General features: G+C 39.3%; 1 protein-coding gene across 27 annotated transcripts in view; it reads left to right on the top strand.

Moving 5' to 3' along the window:
• The window catches only part of PLEKHA5 (pleckstrin homology domain containing A5), a 261293-nt gene that overhangs the window by 96506 nt on the left and 149100 nt on the right, over positions 1-15687 (top strand). The window lies entirely within an intron of this gene.

The raw sequence follows: 15687 nt of genomic DNA, 5'->3' as shown, positions 1-15687 counted from the left end.
GTGAGTTAACCAGCTGTTTTATTCTATTCTGTAATTCCTAGCAAGGCTCTGTCTTATATCTTCTGCATTTTTTATACTAAGCTGTAGCCTCATGTAGCAAAGTAACTTAGCTCAGACTGGGAAAAAATTGTTTCTGCTATCCATATCTCACTCTTCTGAAATATTTTCAGTATATTTCTGAGGTGACAAGTTTGTGAATTGCTATGATGGTATTCTTCCGTGTTCTGTACAGATTTCATTTGCTCACTGGTGCTGAATAATGCTAGCAGAATTGTGTGCTGAGGGAATTCAGGATTTGTCTGGGTGGACAGTTTAACAGTTTTGCTCTTGTATTTTAATTAATCATTTTTTTTAACTTTCACATTTTAAAACTATATATAATAAAGCAGTGGTAAGAATTTAGCCTAAAAGCAAGAATTTTAAGCCTGTATCTAATGAAGTAATAGCACAAGAGCAAGAATTCTTTAAAGAGAACGAGAGGGTCTGTTGTCCACGTTTTACATAGGTGGTTCAAAAATAAATTGGCTTTGTAATGTAACTGATCATTTAAAAAATACTCTAAAAATGATATGAATTTGTTAACACTGTAAAATATCTTCCAGTTATTCAGGATTCATATTTGGAATTTGTTTTTAGTTATTGAATTAGCTACAGAAGTGTTGTGAGTACAGTAATTGTGCCATTTGGGGCTCTTCTTACTTCCCTTGAGCTCATATTACGGTGATTGCTGGACAGATAATCTTAAAATGTTGTGTGATTATTTGTTATCCAACATATTCATGTTTTTACCATGAAGTTAAAGGAGAAAAAAAAATTTTTTTTGCAATTTTTTTATATTCTCATAATATCAAGCAACATTTAAAATCTATGCATTGTTATTTCATAATAAACATGATTTTGATTATGTTTATAATAGATAAACTTGGCAAACAGGTCTTCAGGGTATTCTCCTAAAGACTAAAATTGCATACTCTGACCAAGATAAATCATATTTTTTGAAGATGTGAAGAAAAAGCATACTATTATCATGTTTATTTCCTTAAGGGAAAATCATGTTGGTGACTAAACAGAAATGTCAGGTAGGGAAATTGAGGTATAGAAGGTGCATTAAAGAGCTCTAGAAAAACGACGAGAGGGTGGGAGAAATAGGAAGAGAATACTAAAAGCCTAGTGCCTTCAAATGCCAGGCGATTATGGGATGCTTTCCTAAAATATCTTTGTTTTGAGAACTGCCCCCACTATGCCATTTTCCAGGATTGGCACCTGTGAAGGAGGTGGGTGTGTACTTAAGCTTGTATATTCATGGAAACGGGAGGGTTAGCAGTTAGAGATGAGAACTGGGTGACATCCTCAAGAAATCTGTTCCCACTTCTAAACACTGACTCACTTGTGTGGCCTGGGGCAGCATGTACAGCCGGTTTATTTTCACTTATTTTTAATTTATAATAATATTTTCCCATGGTAATAGAAGGTTCATGTAAGGTTTCTAAAGTAATAATAAGATGATTTCTTGGGCTATGGGAAAGATTTGCCAGGGCTGTATGTCATTCACAGAGAGCTACTGTGGGGAAAAAAGCAAGTACTGCTTTGACAGAATCCTATTAACTGTTTTCTTTTTTAATGAAAAATATTTCAAATGTGTAAGTTCTCTGTGGTCTTTGAATTTTTCAGAGATACATATTCCATGTATATTATATAATTAGAAGATTGCAAATTTTAACTCCCCACCCCCTTGCCCCCATATTTACTCGTGAAATACTCATGAAATTTTCATGGCAAAATACACTATTTTCGTTTACATATTTAGTCCCATTTACCTCTAATCATAGCTCTTTGGTAGAAGATAAATGGATAATCAGTAGAAGATCTATTAAAGGAAATAGTAAGAAATGCTGAGAAAAATTACTGATGACAAGAATTTCTTTGCCAGGTTTCTGAAGATGAAGCATATACCTCTATATTTTGTTCTTCTCCGCATCATTAAGTTTGTGCCGTCACTTATTTAACATCTGCCTAACGAGGAGCATTTATTTCCCTAGCTTTTATGAAGTTCAGTAGGACTTGAAGGTCCCCAGTGGTGTTAGCTGAAAATAGGGTCTGTGGTCAAGTAAGTTTAGGTAACAGTGGCCTCTGACATCTTATTCAGAACTTTTTTCTCTGGAATATGGTTTGCTTTGAAAAGAGAAATCAATACATGATATTAAACATTAAGCACACATTTTAATTCTGAATATATTCCAATGTCCAGAAAAGTGAAGGAAGAATTAAGGGTTTGTATATATCTCCCAGAAAATTACCTCAATTCTTTTCTCATTATGTATGTAGAAGCAGCATCTGAGAACGACAGTGTAAATGGGACTCACAGGGTATGATTCGAATTGGTGATAAAAGTGATGCTAAAGTTACATTGTTTTAAAGCACTAAACTGTAGAAGCATTGGTAGTGAAGGATTTGGGGCACAATGTGACCATGTAAGGATTTTGATAATTCTCACACGTTCTCATTCATTCTCAAAGTTAATTCTAGATTAGTCCCATGGAGAAACAAACTAATTTTCAAAATATGATTTGTAATGGGAAATAACTGGAAGTTATAGTCTGGTGGGCCTGGGTATTTCTCTGTCCTCTGTGTTTTCAGCAGTAAACAGAAATGTCAATTCTTTTTTATAGATTTATAGGAATTGAACTTTATGAAAATAACCTAGCATGATGTTAGTCACAAAACAGGTGTAGAATGAATGTCTGTCTTCTGAATTTCCTTTCCAAACAATTAAATTATTTTCTGTTTTAAAGATTTTTCAAAATATTGCCTATCAGCTATCTGAAATATAAGATTCATAGAAATATACTGATTTACAATGACAACCCACTCCATATTCTTGCCGGGAGAATTCCATGGACAGAGGAGCCTAGTGGTCTACATACAGTCCATATGGTCACAAAGACTCAAACACAACTGAAGCGACTTAGCATGCATGGATAAATAATAATATACTTGGAATCTCTTTATAATAACATACTTTTAAAACCAGAATGCACGTATGATGAGATGTTGAAAGGGTCTTGGTGGCTTAGTCAGCTTCTAGAAATAGAGTAGCTGCTAAATACCTGTTATGTTCCAGCTGTGTTTGGCCTAGTAGACAAAATGATAAGTATTTTAGCTAAAAAGCAAATACTCAGATTTGTTTCTGTTAGTATTTAAACGATGTTAAATAAATAAAATTACTTAGTGAAGTATGAACTCTTAAATTAGTGGAAACCCAACTGTACCGTACACAGTAGGCATTTAACTAAACACTTGAAAGTGAAAGTGAAGTCACGCAGTCATGTCCGACTCTTTGAAACCCCATGGACTGTAGCCTACCAGGCTCCTCAGTCCATGGAATTTTCCAGGCAAGAGTACTAGAGTGGGTTACCATTTCCTTCTCCAGGGGATCTTCCTGACCCAGGGATCAAACCCAGGTCTCCCACATTGTAGGCAGACGCTTTACCATCTGAGCCACCAGGGAAGCTTAACTAAACGTTTACCAAGTTGAATTTTTTCTTCTCATATATTTATTTTATTTATTATTTTGTTTAATTTTATTTTTACTTTACAATACTGTATTGGTTTTGCCATACATTGACATGAATCCACCACGGGTGTACATGAGTTCCCAATCCTGAACCCCCCTCCCACCACCCTCCCCATATCATCTCTCTGGGTCATCCCAGTGCACCAGCCGCAAGCATCCTGTATCCTGTATCGAACCTAGACTGGGGATTCGTTTCTTACATGATAGTATACATGTTTCAATGCCGTTCTCCCAAATCATCCCACCCTCTCCCTCTCCCACAGAATCCAAAGGTCTGTTCTATACATTTGTGTCTCTTTTGCTGTCTCGCATACAGGGCCATCATTACCATCTTTCTAAATTCCATATATGTGTGTTAGTATACTGTATTGGCACCCCACCCCAGTACTCTTGCCTGGAAAATCCCATGGACGGAAGAGTCTGGTAGGCTCCAGTCCATGGGGTCGCTAACAGTTGATTGCGACTGAGCAACTTCACTTTGACTTTTCACTTTCACGCACTGGAGAAGGAAATGGCAGCCCACTCCAGTATTTTTGCCTGGAGAATCCTAGGGACGGGGGAGCCTGGTGGGCTGCCGTCTGTGGGGTCGCACAGAGTCAGACATGACTGAAGCGACTTAGCAGCAGCAGTATACTGTATTGGTATTTTTCTTCCTGGCTTACTTCACTCTGTATAATCAGCTCCAGTTTCATCCACCTCATTAGAACTGATTCAAATGTGTTCTTTTTAATGTCTTCTCATATTTTTAATCCATAACAATGAATAACCTGCTTAAGAGCTAATTTTTTTTGTTGTTCTTTACTTTTGTGAAACTTGTCTTAAAAAAAAACCTTCATAATATTATTAAGAACACATTAAAATTATTAGATTTCACTCCGTTATGTAATCTCCATATGAGACAATAATATGAATTGACAGAGACTTTTAAAAAGAAAACTGTAAATAATTCTTTGTTGACCTTGATAAATTTTGTAATTACTTATAGCCAGAAAGCCTGGAACTCTGTGCCCAGCCATTGAGATCTGTCTCAGTGTAGCCCTTTTAGAGCAGAGTTGTTCAGCCAGCACAGATTGAATGGCTGTGTGGGTTGGCATTGGAAAAACGCCTTAAATACTTTGGCTTTAGGGCCATGGCCATTGTACACTTGATTCTCTCGAGCGTATTGCTTCTGACGCTGGCCTTTTGGCAAATTTAAAGTCAGTCAACTAACTCGATATAAAACTTTTAATGAGAGCTCAGGGGGGCATAAATGATTTAAGACACATACATCAAAATGTTACGCATATGTAATCCCATTACTTAGGGCTTCGCTGGTGGCTCCGTGCTAATGAGTCTGCCTGCCAGTGCAGGAGACTTGGGTTTAATCCTGAGGTTTGGAAGATCCCCTGGAGAAGGGAAAGGTAACCCACTCCAGTATTCTTGCCTAGGACATCCCATGGACAGAGGAGCCTGGCAGACTATATAGTCTATGGGGCTGCAAAGAGTTGAACACAACTGAGCAACTAAACCTTTCACTTTCAGTCCCATTACTTAACCTAACTTGACATAACTCTTTAATTAGGTCATGAGTAGATGGTCACTGAACTCCCATCAGATTCTTGTGAGTTTGCCCTCAGTCCGTTGTTTCCCTGATGTTTTGTTGATAGTGCCCAGATGACCTGCCCCTTTTCCTGTTGCCAGCCTCTCAACTGCCTCTGACTCACATTTTCTCATCTAGATTCTTTGAGCAACCTTTCATCAAGTACTTGTTTGGATTTACAGCTCAGACATATAGTCCAGGAATCATATTTCAGTGTTTCTATTTCTTAGGTTCATTTTGCTCTTTCTTCCCATTAATCTTCGATTCACTCATCTGTAGGTTTTTTGTTTGTTTGTTTGTTTGTTTTTTAAACTTGGCCATTTTGAGACTTGTGGGGATCTTAGTTCTCCAACCAGCGATCAAACCCTGGCCCCTTGCAGTGCAGGGATGGAGTCCTAACCAGTGGGCTGCCAGGGAATTCCCAGGATTGCTCATCCAGGTCTTTGCTCATGTCTCGCACAGAAGAAAAGAGACTTTCAGTTAGTCACATGCATGGGATCGGTCTTGCCTAACTTACGTTAAATAGTTACAGTTTTGTGTAGCCTGTATTTCCTCAGGTGTCATTGGCTTGAGCAACAAAAAGTAAGAACTACAGGTCAGAATAAAGGTTAAAAATAATAGCAGCAGTAACAATAGGTTTACGTTGTTTCCAAACAAAAATACCTCCTTCCCACCCACATTAAGGTTAATGTTCCAATGCAAACAAACCATCTCAGGTGCTCGAGTTTCTAGAATATCTGTTCTGTTTGATTGACTGATTGTGGGCATGCTCTCCTTGCCAGGTCTGCCACAAGTATTTCTTGGGGGTTGAGCCTTAAAATGGTTTGAATTACAGTGTACTGTAATAACCTCAAAATGATTCCTCCTCAGCAAGTTTTTAGCCCACTGGCTCTGAGCTGAATTTGTAAACTTTCTCTCTTCTGTCATGATGACATGCTATTTCTTCCCCATTATCCTGAACGCTGCCAGGGAGATTACAGAATGGCCCTTTATTCTGAGTCTCAAGCCTCCTGCCTCTTCAGTGACATACTCAGACTCACATGGAAGTAAAATAACCTACTGGTGGCTTCCCTGATCCACGCACTTACTTTAGGGGCACTTTGTTTTCATTTTGCTTCAAAAAATTGATAGTTTGATTTGGTTAGCAATTTAGGCTCTTATTCTGGTATCTCTGTTCAATTTGAAATTAATTTAAACCCTGGTTTTCCTTGCTTTAACCTAACAAGTGTATATGTTCTCAAATCTTACTGTGTTCTGAGAAGCGAGGGTACAAATGTTACTGAATCTGGGACCAAGGACACCTACCCCAAGTTATTTCTTTATTTTTTTAATATAAATTTATTTATTTTAATTGGAGGTTAATTACTTTACAATCTTGTTTTGGTTTTGCCATACATCAGCATGAATCTGCCATGGGTGTACACGTGTTCCCCATCCTGAACCCCCCTCCCTCCTTCCTCCCCGTACCTTCCCTCGGGGTCATCCCAGTGCACCAGCCTCAAGCATCCAGTATCATGCATTGAACCCCAAGTTATGTAGGAGCCTGAGATGGGCGTGGTCGCTTTGCTCCAGGATGCTCTGCAGGTTGAATGTCAGTCTTATTTGGTTTCTAAGAATGGAGACAGACAAGTTTCTCATTAAGCCTAGTGTAGAATCGGTACTTTAGTGGTTTAAGAGCCATATTTACTCCACTGTAAAGGACTAGATGGGCTTCCCTGGTGGCTCAGTGGTAAAGAACCTCCCTGTCAATGCAGAAGACGCAGGTTCAATCCCTGGGTCAGGAAGATCCCCTGGAGAAAGGAAATGGCAATCCACTCCAGTATTCCTGCCTGGGAAATCCTGTGAACTGAGGGGCCAGGCTGGACAACAATCCATGGGGTTGCAAAGAGTCAGACATGACTGATCGACTAAAACATCAGCAACCAAGGACTAGACATTAAATATGCAATTTAGAGAACTTTTAATGAAAAATACACATCTGAGTAAAATCCTGCAAATATTCTGAGATTTTAATTTTTGCCATTTTTCGAGTATAAGTTTAAAATCTACTTTGTAAAGATAGAAAAATCACAAGTCTAGATCAGAGTATCTGGGACTTATTTGATACAGATGGAATTACCCTTCCTGAAGCCATCATTTAGCATGGAAGATGTCCAATGGAAGAGGTTCAGAATTAGGGATCAAAATCTTCATGTCTGTTCATGGCTTGTCTGCTGTCTAACACATGTCTTTGGGGCTTTTTTTTTTTAAACAGTTCTAATGAACTATGGTATACATTTTTTTTTTCCTGTGTATCAAAAAGGAAAGTGTGCTCTGAATATAAGCATAAATTTTCTTGGAGCTAGACTTTTTCCTTAAGAATAAATCTCTGAAAATACAGTTTAAGTCAACAAGAAAGTACAATTTTCGTCTGCTAAAAGCAACTTTATAAGTATTTCAGAAACATATCTTCCTTTGAGGCCAAGTTGCTTGTGTCAAGAACGGGAGAACTATGGCAGTTAACATCCAGCCAGCAAAATCCATCTGGAAGATGAATAACTTAGTCTTAGTAAATAGTGAAAAAATCTTTCTGTATCAAAAAATAGAAACTGTAGGGCAAAGGATGTGAAGGTTGGGAAACTTCATCAGCTGGTCTGTTTCCTAGTTGGTCAGAGACCTTCCCATTTTCAGTACCTTTTCTCCACTTCCCTTAAGAGTTATTAAGGAAGCAAGAGTTTGGGTTTTTTTCCGCCCATAACCAAAGAGTTGGCTGGTTTATAGATTTTGGCAATGACATTTGAAGGATTGCTGATGTAATACTAGGCAGTGACATGAAGCTTAGTGCACTGGGTGCTTTGTAGGTCTAATGGAAGGTTACCTTGTACCCATTTTTCTTGTTTAATGCTTAAAAATTATAAAGTAATACTGTAAAGATATTACAGGTCTACAAAGGACAGGGAGAAAAATGCCCACATACTCACTGTCATGGAGAAAGAAATGGCAGCCCACTCCAGTATTCTTGCCTGGGAAATCCCACGGACAAGCTACAGGCAAGAGAGTTGGACAGAACGGAGTGACTAAACATTATTTACTATCTAGTTTAAGAGGAAAGACGTTGCCAGTACATTTTAAGCCTTGTATATCATGTGTACAATTTATGACTGCACTGCACATTTCAATTATTTTTTGGATAGCTGAGGAGTGACTTAATATTAAACATCAGTTCCTCTTTTAATGTTAGATTTATGTATCATGTATCAGTAAACAATTTTGAGATATTATTCAGTTTCTATTTTTTCATCCTGTTTTTTTTTTAATTATAACAAATTTGAATCTTTGATAGTGTTTTCCTCTATATAAAATTGTTCTCAAAAAGTAACTGAAGCTACTTGATTAGGTAACTAAGATGGTGACTTTTAGCAGTACTGGGCTGGAATAGCAAGACCATAGCTATCAGAGCAGATTTTGTGAAACAACTGCCCTGTGAGTATAAAGCAAGGAAGACAGTGGAAGTTGCCCCATAAGGCTTTGGGACTCTGTTCTTGGGTCTTGCAAAACCTGCCTCCAGCTAAGTAATGGTCCCTGGTTGTTTACTGATCATGTCCTGGTCCCCAGAACCTGGAAGTTTACCTTACATGGCAAAGGTTTCATACCAGGACTTCCTTGGTGGCACAGTGGATGGGAATCTGTCTGGCAGTGCAGGGGACACGGGTTTGATCCCTGATCTGGGAATATTCCACATGCTGCAGACCAGCTAAGCTTGTGTGCCACAAACACTGAAGTTCACACACCTTAGAGCCCGAGCTCTAAAGAAGCCACCTCAGTGAGGAGCCTGCACACTGCAGTGAAGAGTAGCCCCTGCTCACCGTAACTAGAGAAAGCCTGCATGCAGCAATGAAGGCTCAGAGCAACCAAAAAGAAATATTAAAAAAATACCTTGAGATGGGGAGATCATCCTGGATCCTGGGAGCTGGAAGTACATATCATCACAGTGTCCTTGTAAGGCGAGGTGGGCAGAGGAGATTTCAGGCACGAGAGGAGAAGGCAGTGTCACCCCAGAGGCAACAATGGAGTGGTGGGGTCACAAGCCAAGAACACCAGCATCTGTCAATAGATGAGGCAAGGGATGGCTTCTCTTCCAGAGCCTCCCTGAGGGACTGTGGCCCTGCCAACACCTTGATTTTCATGCAACTTCAACTGGTTTCAGCCTGTTTTCTTATCTGCAGAACTGTGAGAGAATAAATTGCTATTGCTTTAAGCCACAAATGTTGTGATAATTTGTTTTGATAGTCATAGGAAACTGATGGCACACCGCCGACCTGGGTGGTTTGGCTCACGCGCATTCCACCTTTGTCTGTTCACGCTGCAGAGTCTGGAGGGGTAGTCTCACAGTTGAGAAAGGCCTGAACCAGGGACCCAGAGACTTGGGTGTTACTCAAGCTATGAATTCCCTACATAGCTATGAAACTTACAGGAATTTGGGCCTAAATATAGCTGCATTATTCTGAAAAGGATGAAGACAGCTCGATCACAAATTTGAAAACAACGCAGGGAGAGAACTTTAAAACAAATAAGAAAGATCACACATAGAAAAATAATAACAGAAAAGTAACTAAGTCAGGAGAAACTTGGAGTCAGTCGCTTTGCCTCCGCTGGCCTCTGATTCTTGGCTTCAGAAAGAGGCCTCTTATTACCATCCATGTAAGGATTAGGTTGAACATCATGAAATGCTGCTCACATATGAGGTTTGTTTACAGTCGTTATCACTGTTTCATCCCAGGACCACAGTGTTTGCTAATTGAATTTTTTGAGGCGATGGGAGTAATTTTTCCTCTTTGTACATTAACACAAAACATTTTGTAAGTCATATATCTGATAAGAGACTTGTATTTAGAATACATTTTTTAAAACTCCCACAACTCAGTCATAAAAAGATAAATAGCCCAATTTAAAAGTGGGCAAAAGATCTGAGCACTTCGCCAAAGAAGAGTAAGTTCCTGCAAGATACTAAACATCATTAGCCATCACAGAAATGCAAATCAAATCCATAATGAGCTCTCACTTCAAACCCACTAGGATAGCTGTAATCAAAAAGATGGGCAATAGCACGCGTTGAGAATGATTGGAAAAATTACAGCTCTCCTCCATTCCTGGTGGGAACATAAAATGATGCAGCTGCTTTGAAGAACAGTTTGATGGTTCCTCAAAAAGCTAAACCTGGAGTTACCAAATAACTGGGTGGTTCCACTCCTTGTTGTATATCCAAGAGATTTGGAACATATATGTATGTAAAACATGTACATGAACATTCCTAGCAGCATCATTCAGAATAGCCTCGAAGTGGAAGCAAATGACAGCTTGTAAATGGACAAACAAAATGTACTGTATCCAAACAAGGGAATAATGCTTGGTGACAAAAAGAAATGAAGTATTAATACCTGCTATAACATGAATGAACCTTGAAAACATTAGGCTAAATAAAAGAAGTCATTCACAAAAGACCACATATTATATAATCCTGTTTATATGGCTCCCCAGGTGGCTCAGTGGTAAGGAGTCCACCTGCCAATGCAGGAGATGCAGGTTCGGTCCCAGGGTCAGGAAGATCCCTTGGAGGAGGAAATGGAAACCCACCTCCAGAATTCTTGCCTGGAGAATTCCATGGACAGAGGAGCCCGGTGGGCTACAATCCATGGGGTTGCAAAAGAGATGGGCATGACTTAGCAACTGAACAACAAGGTGTATACGAAATATCCAGAAAAGGCAAATCTGTAGAGATGGAAAATAGATTGGAGGTTGCCAGAAGCTAGGAACAGGAGGTAATGATGAACTGCAGATGGGTCCAGGTTTTCTTTTGAGGTGGTGAAAATATTCTAAAGTTGATTACAATAATAGTTGCTCGGTTTTGTGACTATCTAAAAACAGTCGTACAATTTAAATGATTAAATTCTATGGTGCACAAATCCAAAAAGAAGTTATTTTTTAAAGTAATACTAGATCATCATAAAGAAATTAGAAAATACAGAAGACAATTAAGGCCATTAAAACTACTGCTAATTTCACCAACCAGAGAAACCAAGAATATTTTTAATATTTTGCCTTCTAATTTTTCCCCCCAATATGTAGACCCTCCCAAGTATATACTTTTTCTTCCACAATAGGTACCATATGGAACATATAATATTACATTTTTACCTCTTCACTGACAGTTTATTTTCAGTATTTTCCAGAAGATTTTTTAAACAAGTTTACTGTAAAAAAAGATACATGCTATTTATAGAAGAGTTTTTAAAAAATGAACAAGTAAAAAGGAAAAAATAAAATCATTCATGATCCTGCTTTAATATCGATATTTTGCTGGGTTTTGATTTTTGTGTATGTTCACTTTTAACCTGATGCTCCTGAGTAATGGCTGTCTTGACTTCAGATGACTTTTCCATATCTAATTTACGTGGTTTTCCCCCTAATTAGCTAATGTTTGTTTGTTCCGCCTGTCTTATAGTCATTTCTTTTTAATTTCATTTGGAAGCAGCAGAGTTACTGAGTAGTAAGATAGAGGAAGTAATTGAATCTCAGTCATGTTGAATTTGAGGAAATAGATCAAATTAGTGATTTTATGTTTCTTTCCATTACAAGGATTATAAAAAATTACATATATTTTTAACTTTTTATTTTGTTTTGGGACATAGCTGATTAACAATGTTGTGATAGTTTCAGGTGGACAACAAAGAGACTCAGCCATACATACACATGTACCCATTCTCCCCCAAACTCCCCTCCCATCCAGGCTCCATATGACATTGAGCAGAGTTCTCTGTGCTATACAATAGGACCTTGCTGGTTATCTATTTGGAATATAGCAGCGTGTACATGTTCATCCGAAACTCTCTAACTATCCTTTCTCCCCATCCTTCCCCTTTGGCACCTGTAAGTTCATTCTCTAAGTCTGTGAGTCTGTTTCTGTTTTGTAAGTAAGTTCATTTGTATAATTTCTTTTTTAGATTTTACATATAAACAACGTCATACTAAAAAATATAAATATGGAGTAGCTATCAATTAAAATCAAAAGAGAAAGAATTCCAGTTTGGTTTTAATAAAAATAAACTACACTTCTATATAAATATGTTTATAAGTACATTGTGAAAAATTAATCTGCTCATGTTAAATCTTAAATATTCATAATTTTTGAAATATTGTGTGACCAATATGTTCAGAAATTCACCAAACACCTTATATACTTCATGTTAGCAGTTGTTGAGTGTCTATTATCTCATATAATCTTCACAAGAGTCTATGGGGAAAGGTATCTATCCCCATTTCAGAAACAAGAAAACATGTTGAGAGCATTTCTTTGCAGTTAATAGAGCTTGTAAATAGTGGAGCCAGGATTTAAACCCAGATTTAGATAACTTCAGAATTCTTCGTCTCAAACCTGAAGAACTCTGTGTTTTTAATTCTGTCCCAATCTTTGTGCTAGATTCCAGTGAGCCTCAGACCACTTGTAATCTGACCTGTAGGGAGGAATCTTGACAAACCTAGAAAGCAGAGACATCACTTTGCCGACAAAGGTCTGTATAGTCAAAGCTATGGTTTTTCCAGTATTCATGTAGGGATGTGAGCATTGAAGCGTAAAGAAGGCAGAGCACTGGAGAATTGATGCTTTTGAGCTGTGGTGCTGGAGAAGACTCTTTAAGAGTCCCTTGGACTGCAAGATCAAACCAGTCAGTTCTAAAGGAAACCAACCCTGAATATTCATGGGAAGGACTGATGCTGAAGCTAAAGCTCCGATACTTTAGCCACCTGATGCGAAGAGCCAACTCTTTGGAAAAGACCCTGATGCTGGGAAAGGTTGAGGGCTGGAGGAGAAGGGGTCAACAGAGGATGAGATGTTTGAATGGCATCACTAACTCAGTGGACATGAGTTTGAGCAAACTCCAGGAGATGGTAAAGGACGGGGAAGTCTGGTGTGCTGCAGTCCTTGGGGCTGCAAAAAGTCAGACATGACTTAGCCACTGAACAACAACAAACAACTTTTGTTCTTTCTGCCTAGCTTTTCTGCTGGGAAGAAAAGCAGAAGTGGGTCACAGTCAAAGCAAGTGTGACCAGCAAGAGCAGAGGCTTGAAGATCTCTTCAAGGAAGAGGTACTCCAGGGCTGCTAGAGTACTGGGGGTGAGGACTTGGGGTAGGCAGCTCAGGAGCGTTGGTCACCCATTTGTAAGGGTTTACATAGGAGAGCAGAGCAAGACAAACCCTCATTTTAGAAAGAGAAGCCTGCCTCAGTGTGGAGAATACACTGGCAGAGGAGGAGATGTTAGGAAGACATCAGTGATCTTGATTGAGGGAGAGGGTTGAAGTGAGGTGGCAGTCCTTGGAGGAGTGAAGGGCAGGGAGCAGGGCAGTGCACACAACCTGCGTGAACTCGTCTTTGGGCCTAGAAAGCACTTCCCTGATAGCTCACATGGTAAAGAATCTGCCTGTCGTGTGGGAGACCCCTGGGTCGGGAAGATCTCCTGAAGGAGGGCCTGGCAACCCACTCAAGTATTCTTGCCTGGAGAATTCCATGGACAGAGGAGCCTGGTGGACCACAGTCCATGGGATTGCAGAGAGTTGGACATGACAGAGTGGCTAACACTTTCACAACTTCACTTAAGATGTGTCAAAGAATGGGAATGCCTGGAGTGTGGTTTTTATCTGTAAAGTAGGAGCCAGGAGAGAGAAGCCTGAAGATGCAAGAAAGAGAAGAAACAGTGTTAGAACAAGGTCCCAGGGAGCTTGGAAGAAAAACAGGGCAAGGATGCAAAATGGGGGACAGGCACCTCGTCTTCTGAAGACTTGAAGGAAGAAATAAAAATGGGTGTGAGTTGAGTAAGTGATAGTTGCTAAGTCGTGTCTGTCTCTTTGCAACACCATGGACTGTAGCCCACCAGGCAAGAGTACTGGAGTGGGCTGCCATAAACTTGAAGGAAGAAATGGATGTAACTTTAGTCAAATTTAGCTGTAGGGCAGCAAATGTCTACTTGGGAGCACAGGAGGAATTAGGTAGGTAGCTTAAGGAGAGTGACCAAAATTTTTAGAGTAGCTGCCAAAGGGAGAATAAAAGCAAATTTAAACGTTGCCTGCCAAGTGGTAAATCTGGAGCTGGAAACCAGAAATCGTTAACGACATCAGTCTGTGCTGGTAGATGCTGGCTTTCATTTGGAAGCAAGTATTTTTCTTCTTGGCTTTTCCTTTCTTTTCCTTCCTTCCCTTCCATTTTTTTTTTTTAATGCAGAATTTATTTACTAAAAACTAGTTCTCTTCTTTTGCAATACTTGAAATCCCTATCAGTTTGTTTAGTTAGCCAAAAGTGTTTTTTTTTAATGTGAAATATAAAAGTATGAGTTATTAATAATACAGAAGCTATAATAGAATCCAGACGTTGAGTAACTGTTGTTTCATATTCTAGCATGCAGAGATGGCCAAAATAGCATGGACTTGGACACACAAACAGCCGAAATTTTAGCCATGTGTGTGTATGCATGTGTGGGTTGCATATAAGTAGTTTGGATCCAACCACCTCCTCAAAAGTTACATTTGAATTTCCCAGAGCATTTTTACTGGGTTGGCCAAGATTTTACAGAAAAACTCCAACCAACTTTCTGGCCAACGTGATATATTTGAAACCATACATTCATGTGCTGCAAATGTCCTAGTAAGAGATATTCAAGAGCCAGTCATATTCCCTGAGATCCCTTTAAAAAAATCTATTCAGTGATTTTAGAGAAATCACAAGTTATTTAGCAAATGTAGAGAATGTTCCATGTAATTGTTACTGGAGCGCTGCATTATAGCTCAAAGAAGTGCTGGGTTTGGGTTTTCAGACTGAATTTGCATCTTTAAAGATAAAGGGATAATTTAACAATTAGTCCCCAACTTATAAACAAGATGAATTTTCCAGATAAGAATACTGGTGTGGATTTCCATTCCCTTCTGCGGGGGATCTTCCTGACTCAGGGAGTGAACCCAGGTCTCCCTGCCTTGCAGGCAGATTCTTTACCATCTGAGCCACCAGGGAACCCCAAATGGTGTAATAGACACTACAAAATGTTTACAGCAGAACAGGCAAACTTCCTATAGCTTTTCGTTACAGCTGCATTTGAAAAAACCTAAGGAAATGACATTGGCCATATCTTTTGATGATCTCATTCATACCTTTTTAAAAAACTTTATTCTCAAGAAGAGAATTGCTGAATCACAGGATATGTATATGTTGAACTTTAGAAAAATACTGTCAGGGGCTTCCCTGGTGTCTCAGTGGTAAAAGAATCCATTTGACAATGCAGGAGACAGACTCCATCCCTGATCCAGGAAGATCCCACATGCCTAGGATCAACTGTGCTCATGGGCCACAGCTCCTGAGCCTGTACTCTAGAGCCTGGGAGCTGCAGCTGCTGAAGCCTGAGCGCCCTAGAACATGGACTCTGCGTCAAGAGAAGTACCGCTGCGAGAGGCCCACGTACTGTAACTAGGGAGTAGCCCCCACTCTTGGCAACTAGAGAAAAGACCGCTCAGCAA

This window comes from Ovis aries, chromosome 3 (genome assembly GCF_016772045.2).
Source record: "Ovis aries strain OAR_USU_Benz2616 breed Rambouillet chromosome 3, ARS-UI_Ramb_v3.0, whole genome shotgun sequence".
Classification (NCBI taxonomy): domain Eukaryota; kingdom Metazoa; phylum Chordata; class Mammalia; order Artiodactyla; family Bovidae; genus Ovis; species Ovis aries.
Note: the sequence above shows the minus strand (reverse complement) of the source record. Positions and strands in the feature narration are given on the sequence as shown.